The sequence below is a fragment of the Camelina sativa genome, chromosome 12 (genome assembly GCF_030686135.1).
Source record: "Camelina sativa cultivar CO46 ecotype springtype chromosome 12, ASM3068613v1".
NCBI classification, from domain to species: domain Eukaryota; kingdom Viridiplantae; phylum Streptophyta; class Magnoliopsida; order Brassicales; family Brassicaceae; genus Camelina; species Camelina sativa.
The window spans coordinates 17,643,726-17,656,299 of record NC_141891.1 but is presented as its reverse complement, the minus strand read 5'-3'; the positions used below and the strand labels follow the sequence as shown (position 1 = coordinate 17,656,299).

General features: G+C 33.6%; 1 long non-coding RNA gene and 2 pseudogenes across 1 annotated transcript; 2 read left to right on the top strand and 1 right to left on the bottom strand.

Moving 5' to 3' along the window:
- Nucleotides 1-232: 232 nt before the first annotated feature.
- On the top strand, nt 233-858 carry LOC147930661 (uncharacterized). Its single transcript, XR_015574135.1, has 2 exons — nt 233-357; nt 450-858. It is a non-coding gene; the product is annotated as an uncharacterized LOC147930661 (long non-coding RNA).
- Nucleotides 859-4,836: 3,978 nt separating this feature from the next.
- On the bottom strand, nt 4,837-8,919 carry LOC147930659 (uncharacterized; annotated as a pseudogene).
- On the top strand, nt 5,894-7,712 carry LOC147930660 (uncharacterized; annotated as a pseudogene).
- Nucleotides 8,920-12,574: the final 3,655 nt, after the last annotated feature.

Below are 12,574 nucleotides of genomic sequence, written 5' to 3'. Positions count from 1 at the left end.
AGTGAAGAGATTGAGGATTTAGTGTTAAAAAACTCATAACCTAGATGAATTAGTGGGGAAATTGAATTATGGGTTTTTGCTTTCCTTCCATGGAAGCAGAGAAATTTTCCCAATTGGGTTTTACGTTTGCTTGTTTTTTTATTAGTATCCTCTATGATTTATCATGAAAATTGCAAGTTAAAAACTTATGTACATATATGTTTGAGAAATACAGTCTCTGTTTGTTTATCAGGGTATGTCTTAGCTCCAGCCATCACTATTGCCTCCTCTCTGTTTCTCAGGTGTACCCATATTCAGAACCTGCAGCAACTACTCTTTGCGTCTTTAACTACTGCACAACCTATATTGACTCCATGGGTAAAATAATTCTCAGTTCTCAGCTACCACTTTTAGTCGTTAATCTAAACCAATATATGGAACTCATGTTTGTTTCCTTCATGTAACATTAGCCGCTCATGAAAGAACTTGACGAAATGGGGGAAATCAACTCCAAACTCTCTACAGCTGTGGAAGACGTCAGGCTTGACCAGATCAATTGGTGACAGCTTGTTTTGTGGGAAGGTTGTTAAAGGGTAGGGACTAGGGTTCGAAGAACATCTGGCGCACCAATAACCTACTGGTGGATTTGGATATCTACAGTGATGGGTTAGGATCGATGCCCTGCAGGGCCAGCTTGGGATCTGTTGGGACGGCTAGCGGGGGGGCTAGCAGGGTCCACGGACGGTCCATTGGGGCAGCTAGCGGAGGGCTAGTGGGGTCTGCGAGACGGATTGTCACATATATAATTGATGACAATTATAAAATATTAACTTCTGAAAATTTTAAGTTATTATTTAGACAATAATTTTAATAAGAAAATCTCAAGTTAAAAAAATTTGATCAAAAAAATCATGAACCAGTTTTGGTTTCTCAAATTCAATTGAACACCATCACTTATGTCTTCATTTTTTCTCATTTACTCTTTATATTCTTTCTCGTCATCTTCATTTTTAATTTTGTATGGTAGTTATAATCGTTATTTTCACCGTTGCTTCTTTGTTATACTCTTATTCTTTTTTTTTCTTGTCTGATTTCCCGCTTTCTTCCACTAAATAATCATTGAGAACATTTTTATTTTAAATTACCACATAAATTTCGTCTGCTTCTCATTTTCTATCACTGAATAATCATTCAAAACCTTTTTGTTTTGAAGTACTACACAACTTACTTTTTGTTGAAAATTGTTAGAAATTTTATTATTGTCTAAACTAAAGAACAGGAAATCAATTGTATATGTAATCTAAATTGGTTGAAATTATATTATTGTTTAAATATTAAAATGTTTAAATTCTCTAAAATAAAGAACCGAAATAAACCGAATTAAACTTTTAAATTTGGATGCCTGATAAATCAAGCTTCATGTTCATTTTTTAAATTTTGTAAAAGCTAAGAACTTTTAAAAGTTTCAATATTTATAATATTTAAACTTTTTATAATTTTATATATTATAATATTTAGAAAAATTTAAATGTTTTTATTTGCTCAAATAAAACATCATATTAAACCAAATAAATTTTCAGAATTGGACGCTTGATATATTAAGATTTCCTGGTTATTCGTTGTTGGAAGCATAATAGTCTTATTTATAATGCTGCTGAACCATTGTCTAAAACTTTTCTAGCCGATGTGGGACATTATATATATATATATATATATGTCTTTTATTTTCATAGATTTAAAATTTTCCATTTTATAAAAAAGTTAATAATATAGAAAACTACTATATTTTCAAAAATGTTAATAAACGAAATGTCTAATTTCTATTGGTTGTTTTAAATACTATGTGGACACCTTAAGAAAAAATGTTAATTAGTGATATGTCTAATTTCTATTGGTGGTTTAAAATCTCATGTGGACAGCCTTAAGATCTTCTACTTTTATTAGTATAGACTAGGTTTTGAACCCATGCTATGCTTGGGTTTATTTGATATATTTTGATAAAATTTATATATGATTGATGATTTTTAATGAAATATTATTTTATAAAAATTTAAATTAGTATTAAGGAAAAAAATAAATTTCAGATACACAATTCTTAAAAATATAAAAATCACTTATGTTATAAAATTAAATCCGATCAAAAAAATCATGAATTTAACTCGACGTCCAGGTGTGGCGGATCAAACTGGTGACCTCACATATCCTAAACCATTTTTTGACCACAAGAAAAACAAAAAAAAATTTATAATCATGAATTTATCTCATTTTCATATTTAATTGATCGTTACCACCTATGTTTTCATGTTTTTTATTCAATGTTTTCTTATTCTTCATATTCTTTCTTGTTATTTTCATTGTCAAATTTTATGGTAATTGTCATCATTACTTTTACCTTCCAGTTATTCATTATACTCTTCTTCTTCTTCCTCGTCAACTTCTTCACATTCTTCCACTGAAAAATCTTTTTTAAGACTAACACACAACTTGTTAACCCATCAAACTCCAAGACCAAAATCATTTTTTTCTCATAAAATTTGTGCAATTCATGAAGACCAGCATAGTCAACACATGCACCCAATTATTGATAATTTCATCCATATACTTATTCAGTTTTAGTTCCACACATATTGAAACTTCTCAAACCAAAAACCTTACTTGCAGAAAAAGTAATATGAACATATGTATAGTTAAAACAATATTTGTGCTTTTCGTCGATCCTTCTTCTTTAAACTCAAATAACATCAAATCAAGGTCTTGCGAGTCAATCTTGCGAGTCAGTCTTTCTTTCTTAGACTTAAAAATAAATATTTTACTGCAAGAATATCAAATCATCTCTAAAGTCATACACAAAAAAAACATGTTTTACAGCTCATAAGAGATATAAAGCACAAACGGAGATAAGTAAGATATTTTCAAGATATTAAAAAATTAATATATAATATTTAGTAATTCTTAAACTTTAAAATACAGATTAAATATTTAAAATATTGTAAACTTTAGATGTAGTTTAAATATTTGTAACAATTGTTTTTAGAGTTTAAATAGTTAAAATATTTTAAACTTTTTATGGAGGTATTTATAAAATTTTAAAACATAAATATTTAAACCTTTAAAATTTTTAATTTGCTAAAATGAATCAAATAAAACTTTTCAATTTGGAAACCTGATAAATCAAGCTTCCTGCTAATTTATAGTTAAAAACATAATATTTTTATTTATAATGGTTCTCAACCTTTTTCTAAAATTTTCTAGCCGATGTGGGACGTTGTACATATTTCTTTTATTTCTATAGATTTTACTTTTTTCTAAAAAATCTTAATAATATAGATTACTACTATATTTTCATAAATGTTAATTAGTGTAATATCTTATTCTTATTGGTTGTTTAAAATCCTCTATGGACACCTTTAGGAGTTTATAGCTTCATCTTTTTATTAGTATAGATATAATAATTTAAAATTTCTATGGAGGTTTAAGTAATTGTAATATTTTACAACATTCTATGAAGTTTAAATATTTTTAATATTTCAACCTTTTAAAAGTTTCAATATTTATAATATTTTAAACTTTTAAAATTTATAAATTATAATTCTCTTAAAACTTTTTAAAAGCTAGGAAATTTTTAAAATTTATAAATTATAATATTTTGAAACCTTTTTAAAGCTAAGACTTTAAGAAGTTTCAATATTTATAACATTTTAAACTTTTAAAAGTTTTGAAATATAATATTTGAACCTTTTAAAAAGTTTCAATATTTATAATATTTTAAACTATTAAAATTTAAAATTATAATATTTAAAATCTTTTTAAAAGCTAAGAACTTTTAAAAGTTTTAAAATTTATAATATTTAAACTTTTAAAATTTTAAAATATTTTCATATTTTTTTGAAGCTTTTTAAAGTTTTAATTTGATCAAATAAAAAACTGGATCAAACCGAATAAAACGTTTAAACTTGGACGCTTGATAAATCAAGCTTTCCTGCTCATTCGTTGTTGGAAGCATATTAGTCTTATTTATACAGGTTCTGAACCATTGTCTAAAAGATTTTTAGCCGATGTGGAACGTTGTACATAGTTCTATTATTTCCATAAATTTAAAATTCTAGAAATTTAGAAAATGTTAATTAATGAATTATGACATGTCAAATCCTGATAGGTTGCTTAAAATACTATGTGGACGTCTTAAGGAGCTTATAGCTCCTACTTTAGACCGCTTAGACCGCCTAAAATCACATAATATTACTTTATTGTATATTTTTTATTTTTAAGTACATATATTTAAAATTTTAAGTTTATATTCATATAAATGTTAATATGTTATTAATCTAAATTAAATAAATATATTTTTACTAATTTTAGTTTATGATTTATTATTATTTATTTCTTCTAACATATATTTTTACATAATTTTACATATAATATTATATATATAATGTTCGTATTGTAAACGCCTAAACCGCCTTAAAACGCCTAAAATTCCGACTAGGCGTTCTAGGCGCTAGGCGCTGGGTCACCGCCCACATACCGCCTAGCGTTTTCTTGAACACTGAGTATAGATTTGAAAAAAATCTTATTAATATTTAAAATTCTGGAGATTTAAAAAAAATGTTAATTAGTGATATGTCTAATCCTTATTGGTGGAGATTTTAAAAAATATTAATTAATGATATGTCTAATCCCTATTGGTGGTTTAAAATCCTATTTATAAAAAATTTTGGAGATTATTAAAAATGTTAATTAGTGATATGTTTAATTTCTATTGGTGGTTTAAACTCCCATGTGGATAACCTTAGGAGCTTATAGTTCTACTTTTATTAGTATAGATGTGATGAAAGTGACCCCAATATTATAACATCACTAAATGAAATAAACCACAACCGTAACAAGCATAAAGGTAAAGAGTGGCCATTTCGATTTAAGCTTAGATCCGCCATAAGTTGTGTAATCAAGTGGACTTGCAATCCGGTGGACACCCATAAAGGAATCCACGAAGATGAAGATGTATTGAATGGCTGAAGTACTGTCTGCGTGATTCAAGACGTGATACAAGATTGTTGGTGTTTTATGTATGTGAGAAGTTTCTAGAAGGTTTGAGAAGGAATTATTGAAGGAAGATTTGAGGATGAATTTAATAGGAAAACTACTATTTTTTTGGTTGATTAAATTGGAGTTTTACAAGGAAAAGGAAAATAGCAAAAAGGAAAAAGTCTTTTTCTTATGAGAATTGGAAATCTTTTCCTATGGTGATTAGGAAGTATTGATGGGTATATAAGGAGGTGTTAGGCACGTCCTAGAGAAGTAAGAGAGCTGAGGCATAAAGGTTAGAACCCTAGAGAGCTTTATGTGTTGGTGTGCGGCATAGTTTCGCGGTTTGGTGCTTGTGTTGTTCAAGCTTCTTTGTTCGTCGGTGTGACGTGTGTGTGAAGGTTGCTCAAGAGAGTTGAAGATTGTAGTCTAGGCTCAGAGGGAGTTTAGCCCAAGGTTAGGTTATCTTGGTTTAAATCTAGGCTTGGTGTTAGTCTAGTTAAGGGTAGAGAATTATCCTTAAGATTTCATGTTATAGAACGGAGCGGTGAATTAAGAGGGTTTTGCTTGATTTACGCGTTTGCGAATAGGTTGTATTTGCTTTCTTCTTCTAGTGGAATCAAAATCTGGACGTGTTCCCGGACAGTAGGAAAAACCGAACCTCGTTAACAAAGTTCTTGTGTTCTTTACTTTCTACACTTTATTATTGTCTCATCCGCATTTACAAGTGGTATCAGAGCATGTTCTCGATAGAGATTCAGTCTAGTTTCGGGTAGATCAAGGGTGAGGGTAATTCAGGAAGTAAGGAAGAGCTTTGAATCAGTTGTGATGACTTCATACAGAGAAGGCACGTCTATGACATGACCACCATTGCTTGATTCATCGAATTATGGATATTGGAAGGTTCGTATGCAAGCGTTTATTAGTAACCTTGATGAAGATTGCTGGAATTCGATTGAGCTTGGTTGGAGGCCCCTAAATTCGTGGATGATAAAGGAGTTGAGTGTCTTAAGCCAAGAGATAAGTGGACTACTGCAGAGAAAAAGCTATCAAGTTGTAATTCTACAGCCAAGACTGCGATTTACAATGCTATTGATTCAAGCCACTTCAAGTTGATTTCTCAATGTGTATCAGCTCAGAAAGCATGGAAGTCATTGGAGAATATGTTTGAGGGTACTTCAAGTGTTAAGAGAACTAAGTTGGATATGTTGGCTTCACAATTTGAGAATCTAAGGATGGAATAAAAAGAAACTGTGGCTGAGTTCAGTGCTAAGTTGTGTGATATATCTAATGAGGATTTTGCTCTTGGAAAGCAGTACAAAGACAAAAAGCTTGTGAAGAAGCTGAAGCGGTCATTGCCTACAAAATTTGAGTCAAAAATTTCTGCAGTTGAAGAAGCTCATAATTTAGATGAGATGGCTTTTGATGAGTTTGTTGGGATTCTTAAGGCTTTTGAATTAAGCAAAGCATATGAAGCTAAGGAGTAAAGAAGAAAGATGATCAAGTTAAGGAAGCAATAAAGAAGGAAGTTGACATTGGAGTAGCTCTTAAGGTATCATCTTGTGAAGATTCAATGGCTATGTTATCAAGACAATTTGCTAAATTTTTGAAGCGTAAGGGTGAAGAGAAGAAAAGTAGAATGGGTGAAGAGATGAAGACTTCATCAAAGAATGTTCAATGTTTTGAATGCAAAGGATATGGTCATGTACGGTCTGATTGTGCCAATCTACAAAAGCATAAGAAGAAGGCTATGAATGTTGTTACTAGTGATTCTGAAACTGATTCAGATGAAGAAGAAGATCTGATGAATTTTGTGGCGTTTACAACTTTTGAAGATAGTTCTGAATCAGCTTCTGTAACAGTGTCTGCAACTACTTCTGAATCCGCAGCAAAACCTGCAACTGCAATAGAGCATGAGTCTGAGAGTGATAGTGATTCAGAGGATATGAGCTATGAAGAACTTGGTAAGAGTTATGAGAATTTGTATACACATTGGCTTAAGATAGTTGATGATGGCTTAAGATAGTTGATGAAAATTCAGTTTTGATTAAGGAGAAGCTCCAGTTAGAGGCTAAAGTCGTTGAAGCAGAGAAACATGCAACAAAGAAGGGAGAAGAAGCATTACAAGCTAAAGTGCAACTTGAAGAAACTCAAAAGAATTTGAGGATGCTTAATAATGGTACAGAGAAGCTGGATCATATTCTGAGTATTGGCAAGACAGATAAGTGTGGCCTTGGATATGAAGGAAAAGTTTCAAAGTCGGATCCGGTGTTTGTTTCAAGTGGAAAAATTACGTCGGCTTCAAAGCGTACTTCAGAGTCTGCTACAGAGGCTGCTTCAGTTTTTGTGAAAGAGCAGAATGCGCCTAGACAAGTATTTCGACCTGTTTGCCATCATTGTGGTGTTGTTGGGCATATTAGCCAAGATGTTTTAGATTGTTGAGAGAGAGGAGCCGAATGGAGAATGCTTATGATGTAAGGTTTCAAGGTCCTACATGTTATCATTGTGGAGTTCAAGGACATCTTAAGAGGAATTGTTTCAGATTCATTCAAGGAGTCAATCATGGAGGTCTAAGGCACAACAAGATTTGGGTACACAAAGATGAGTTCTATGGAGGTGGTGTACTAGGCTATCAACCGTGTATTGCAAAGCGGGAGAATTTTCCAGTTAGTTTTGACCATGTTGTGACTCATTCAGGGGGAGAATGAAGATGTATTGAATGGCTGAAGTAGTGTCTGTGTGATTCAAGACGTGATACAAGATTGTTGGTGTTTTATGTGTGTGAGAAGTTTCTAAAAGGTTTGAGAAGGAATTATTGAAGGAAGATTTGAGGATGAATTGAATAGGAAAACTACTATTTCTTTGGTTGATTAAATTGGAGTTTTACAAGGAAAAGGAAAAGAGCAAAAAGGAAAAAGTCTTTTTCTTATGAGATTTGGAAATCTTTTCCTATGGTGATTAGGAAGTATTGATGGGTATATGAAGAGGTGTTAGGCACGTCCTAGAGAAGCAAGAGAGCTGAGGCATAAAGGTTAGAACCCTAGAGAGCTTTCTGTGTTGGTGTGTGGCATAGTTTCGCGGTTTGGTGCTTGTGTTGTTCAAGCTTCTTTGTTCGTCGGTGTGACGTGTGTGTGAAGGTTGCTCAAGAGAGTTGAAAATTGAAGTCTAGGCTCAGGGGGAGTTTAGCCCAAGGTTAGGTTATCTTGGTTTAAATCTAGGTTTGGTGTTAGTCTAGTTAAGGGTAGAGAATTATCCTTAAGATTTCATGTTATAGAACGAAGCGGTGAATTAAGACGGTTGTGCTTGATTTACGCGTTTGCGAATAGGTTGTATTTGCTTTCTTGTTCTAGTGAAATCAAAATCTGGACGTGGTCCCGGGGAGTAGGAAAAACCGAACCTCGTTAACAAAGTTCTTGTGTTATTTACTTTCTGCACTTTATTATTGCCTCATCCGCATTTACAGAAGATGTCAGATTCGATGAAGAGAGCACGGTCAACCGTACAATAAGAGTCAGAATTGTTGGTTCTCAGAATGGAGGAGCCGTTGAGAAGAGTGGGTAGTCTCGATCGACTTGCCTTTGAGACAAGATCCGCAAACTCAAGCCTCTCAGGCACAATGTGGTAAGCCACCTTCTCACTATCAACGCTCCCGTTGGTGGAAGAGTTTGGGATGAAGAGTGTGGATGGGATAACCTCGGCACGGTGGAGGAGACAGGCCGTGAGATCATTGATGCATGCATTGGCTCATGCAACTTTTGAAGAATGGTCATTGGTTTCTAGGAAAACCGATGACCATTCTTCAAAAGTTGCATGAGCCAATGCATCAATGATCTCACGGCCTGTCTCTTCCACCGTGCAAGAGACAACGCCAAAAACTGAAAGGATGGATAGAAGTAGGATTACTAGGAGATTCATTGCTCCAGGAGTTGAAGAAAGAGTCCACGAGAATGGAAGAAAAGAGTTTTTCTTTTGTTCTTGGGAGTTAGGATTGTGATTAAATTTGACTAGTTGCTTCAAGTTAGTATTTTATAAGTCCCAACAATGATAATAATGTGTAGAACTTAGGTGTGCGTGAAAGTGTGATGGGAAAGAGAGCACACGAATTTTAAGACTTTGAACGTTTCATATACTAGCTTATAGTGATTTTGATTTAACTAGATATTGTAATCTATACTATTAAAGCAGAAGTACTCCCTAGACTCAAAATGGACCTTGACTTGGTTTTGGTAGGTCTTTCATTAAAAATGATTAGAGAATCACAAAATTTAATATAATTAACCTATAGTTTCGTTTTTGACAAATGACCATTATACCCTCGATCGATCACTTAAAAAATTATGGGTCGGGACGCGGATCCTAAAATATCCGACAACAGAAGGAAAAAAACCCGCAGATCTGTTTGTACTCCAGATTAATATTTTTCGGATCGAGTATATTATTTCATTCAAGATTAGTTATTTAAGATCCCAAACAGAGTTATTCGTTATAGACAAACACTCTGATTTCATTTTTCTTTAAGGTATTTAAATGAAAACCATAAATTTTAATTACCAAAAATTTGGATATTTTCTTAATTACCGAGATTCAATCTTAACAAATAATCTTTAAAAATGAATATTTTGTGATTCTAAGAACCATAATAGTATCCTAAATAAAGCATAAATCAGAATAATTTTTCCATATCTTTGTTCCCAAAATTATCTCGATCTTCAATGCTAATTAAACAAATCAAACGACATTCAATATTTTAAGATTATAGAAACTAGAATATCTTAATTACATCTTAGATTTAGATTATATGGAAACTGGAAATCATATAATTAATAGCAAATGGAAACCAATATTGCATATTCTTAATCATTGGTATATTACTCGCATATTCCATATATTGCTAATCACTCACCTACAACCCTAGGATCTCAATACTGCTCATTCACCAGAGCTCATAACACCAAAAAACCAAAACACACAAGCAGAAAATTTTAATTATAATCATTTTTTTTTCTAATACGTTTGCTCAAACTATGTTTTGATAGTAAGGATTATTTATTTCATTAATTAAGTTATTGATTTACGCTATACTCTCCTATATCCAAACTACATTCTTATATACTATGAGTTATTTTATTCAACAACAATCAATTTTTTGTTTTTTTCCAGCAACAATCAGTTTACATTTCTGAAATTTAGAGTTTTATACAATTTATGCAATGAAAATTGGTTATTAACCATTGCATCCCTAGCTTGATCAAAATTATTGAGCTATTACGGCTGATTTTGTTGTGTATTACCGACCTATCAAGCAAATGCATTTTACTACAAAACTACTATCCAATATTGCGGTGTATCTGTTTCCGTGAAAAGAAATATTCTACAAACTACTTACTTTATTAGGATTTCCAATTTACTTTATAACTCCAAATATATAAATAAACACTATATAAACAAAGAAAATAAGTCAAAATAAAAAAAACTACATTACAAAAATACAAATTACAAAAAAGTAACTAACAAAATATATAATCTCGTGCTGTAGCGCAGGGTATCACCTAGTTATGAGTTATAGAATAACACGATGGAGATAATTTTAATTTTGCTTATGTATCAGTAATATTATTAACACTAAAATAAATTAAAAATCTTACCAAATAGATAGAATATATGATTCATATGTATATATATTACACAATTTGATTTCATATATAATATAATAATTATTTGATTCATATACTAGTCATAGCATCCTATTCCCGTTTTTGTTTTATGCTATTTTGAACAAAGCAGCAGAGCAGGTATGACACAATTTGTTTCACTCAACTCAACTGAACATAATATTTATTAAATTTTTAGAGTAACATATGGTTACTTCTTATAAACGACATGCACCCTATTAACTTCTTCAATCCCTATCTTATTATATAAAGAAAATTACTAGTATATATCTATTTTATAAAAAAAATAATCTGAAAAAAGGATCACTTCTCTGTTTTTATTTTCTGAATTATTTGGGTACGGAAGATAATTACCCCCAAAATCGAGCGCGTGTGGTATATGCGCGTGCGATTTTTCTCCCAAAACCTCCGCCGCTTAAACCCTAGATCTGCTGTGCGTCTTGCCTCTCCGGTCATCGGCGCTCCTCGCCGTGACCGCGAGAGGGCCCCCGGTTTCTCCGATATGCGGTTAGGCTCTTTCCGGTAGGCGATTTGACGAGTCTGACACCGGAGCTTTGTGGTTTGGCTCATCGGAGGCTCCATCTGTAGAAGAAAAGGCGTCGGCTTACCTGAAATTTAACTTTTGACTTCGGCGACTTCACCTCCTCGGTTCTCTCGCGCATCCTCCGGTTTGTTTTGAAGACGAAAAATCTGATGTTGTGAGGCTCCTCACGGTGCTATTTTGGCGATGGTCTTGCGCTTCGTGGCTGTCGCGTAGCTGCTCAAGCGGCGGTTGGTTTTCTTCTCTAGCGAGTGGTTTGGTGGGGGTGGGGTTTTCTATCAGCTCACCTCTCCTTCCTGTTGGCGTGCGGTGGCTCTTCTACAGTGGTGGTCCGACGGTGCTCTGTTTCTCCGTCAGGCGCAGGGATGCTTCGGCTTTCTTTCCCTCTGCGGCTACCACTTGTCTTCACCCTCTGTGTCTTTTCTCCCGCCCCGTGTTAGTAGTCGTTGGTTTCCCTGGCTCGCTTTGCCTCTGTCGAGTGTTTGATGCATTAGGCCAGGTTGTTAGTGCTTTGGAATCAACCTCCGGATGTTTCGATCTTCTGCTTCTGTCTTCACTGGGGGTTTTGGGCTAGCTATGTCTGTCATTTGTTGTGGCTTGTCTTATAGGGCCGGCTTCTCTATCGTCTTCAAGTCACATTCGACTTCATTCCTCAGCTCATCTCCCAAGCCAAAGGTGTTGATTGATGATGATGACTGGTACTTTCCGAGACTTGTTTTGCTTCTGCAGGTAACTTGTGAGTTTCGTTTTGGAGGGAGTTGTTGGCTCTGCTTGATCAAGGGTTTGAGGCTTCCCGGCATCGCGGTAGCTAGCTGTATCTCCATGCATCTCCTTAACATGTCACACCTGTTTTTCGCCTTAGCGCTCAAGTTAATTGCTTCCTTCGCCGCAAATATCTTCGGCCTTTGTTCCAGCCTCTTCGGATTAGTGTGTCCCTAGTTTCAAGCTTCGAAAAATCTCAAAGTGTTTTTAGTGTTTGATCATGTGAGATGCTGGTGCTAGTATGGCTTTTTGCGGATGTGAAGTTGCTAGGCTCTGTACTACTGACTCCAAAGGGGGCTTAGGATGGACTTAGTAGAGTGAGTAAGCATTGCCTGCCTCATTAAGCTCGGTGGTTTCGCAGTCACTTGCTTGTCTCGGGCTACCATTGAACGGACTGCTTCCTTGCTACTCGATCAAACGCTTTGCATCTTTGTCATATTTTTCATTGTTGTTTTGATTTATAGGCTCTCTTTAGGGATTCGTTTTTATCTTGCATCAAACTGTCTTCTACCATTATCATTATGCTAATGGTTTGAATTTGATGATTTGGTGCAAGAATGTGGTATGCTTCCATGTTTTTTATTCTTTTTTTGGC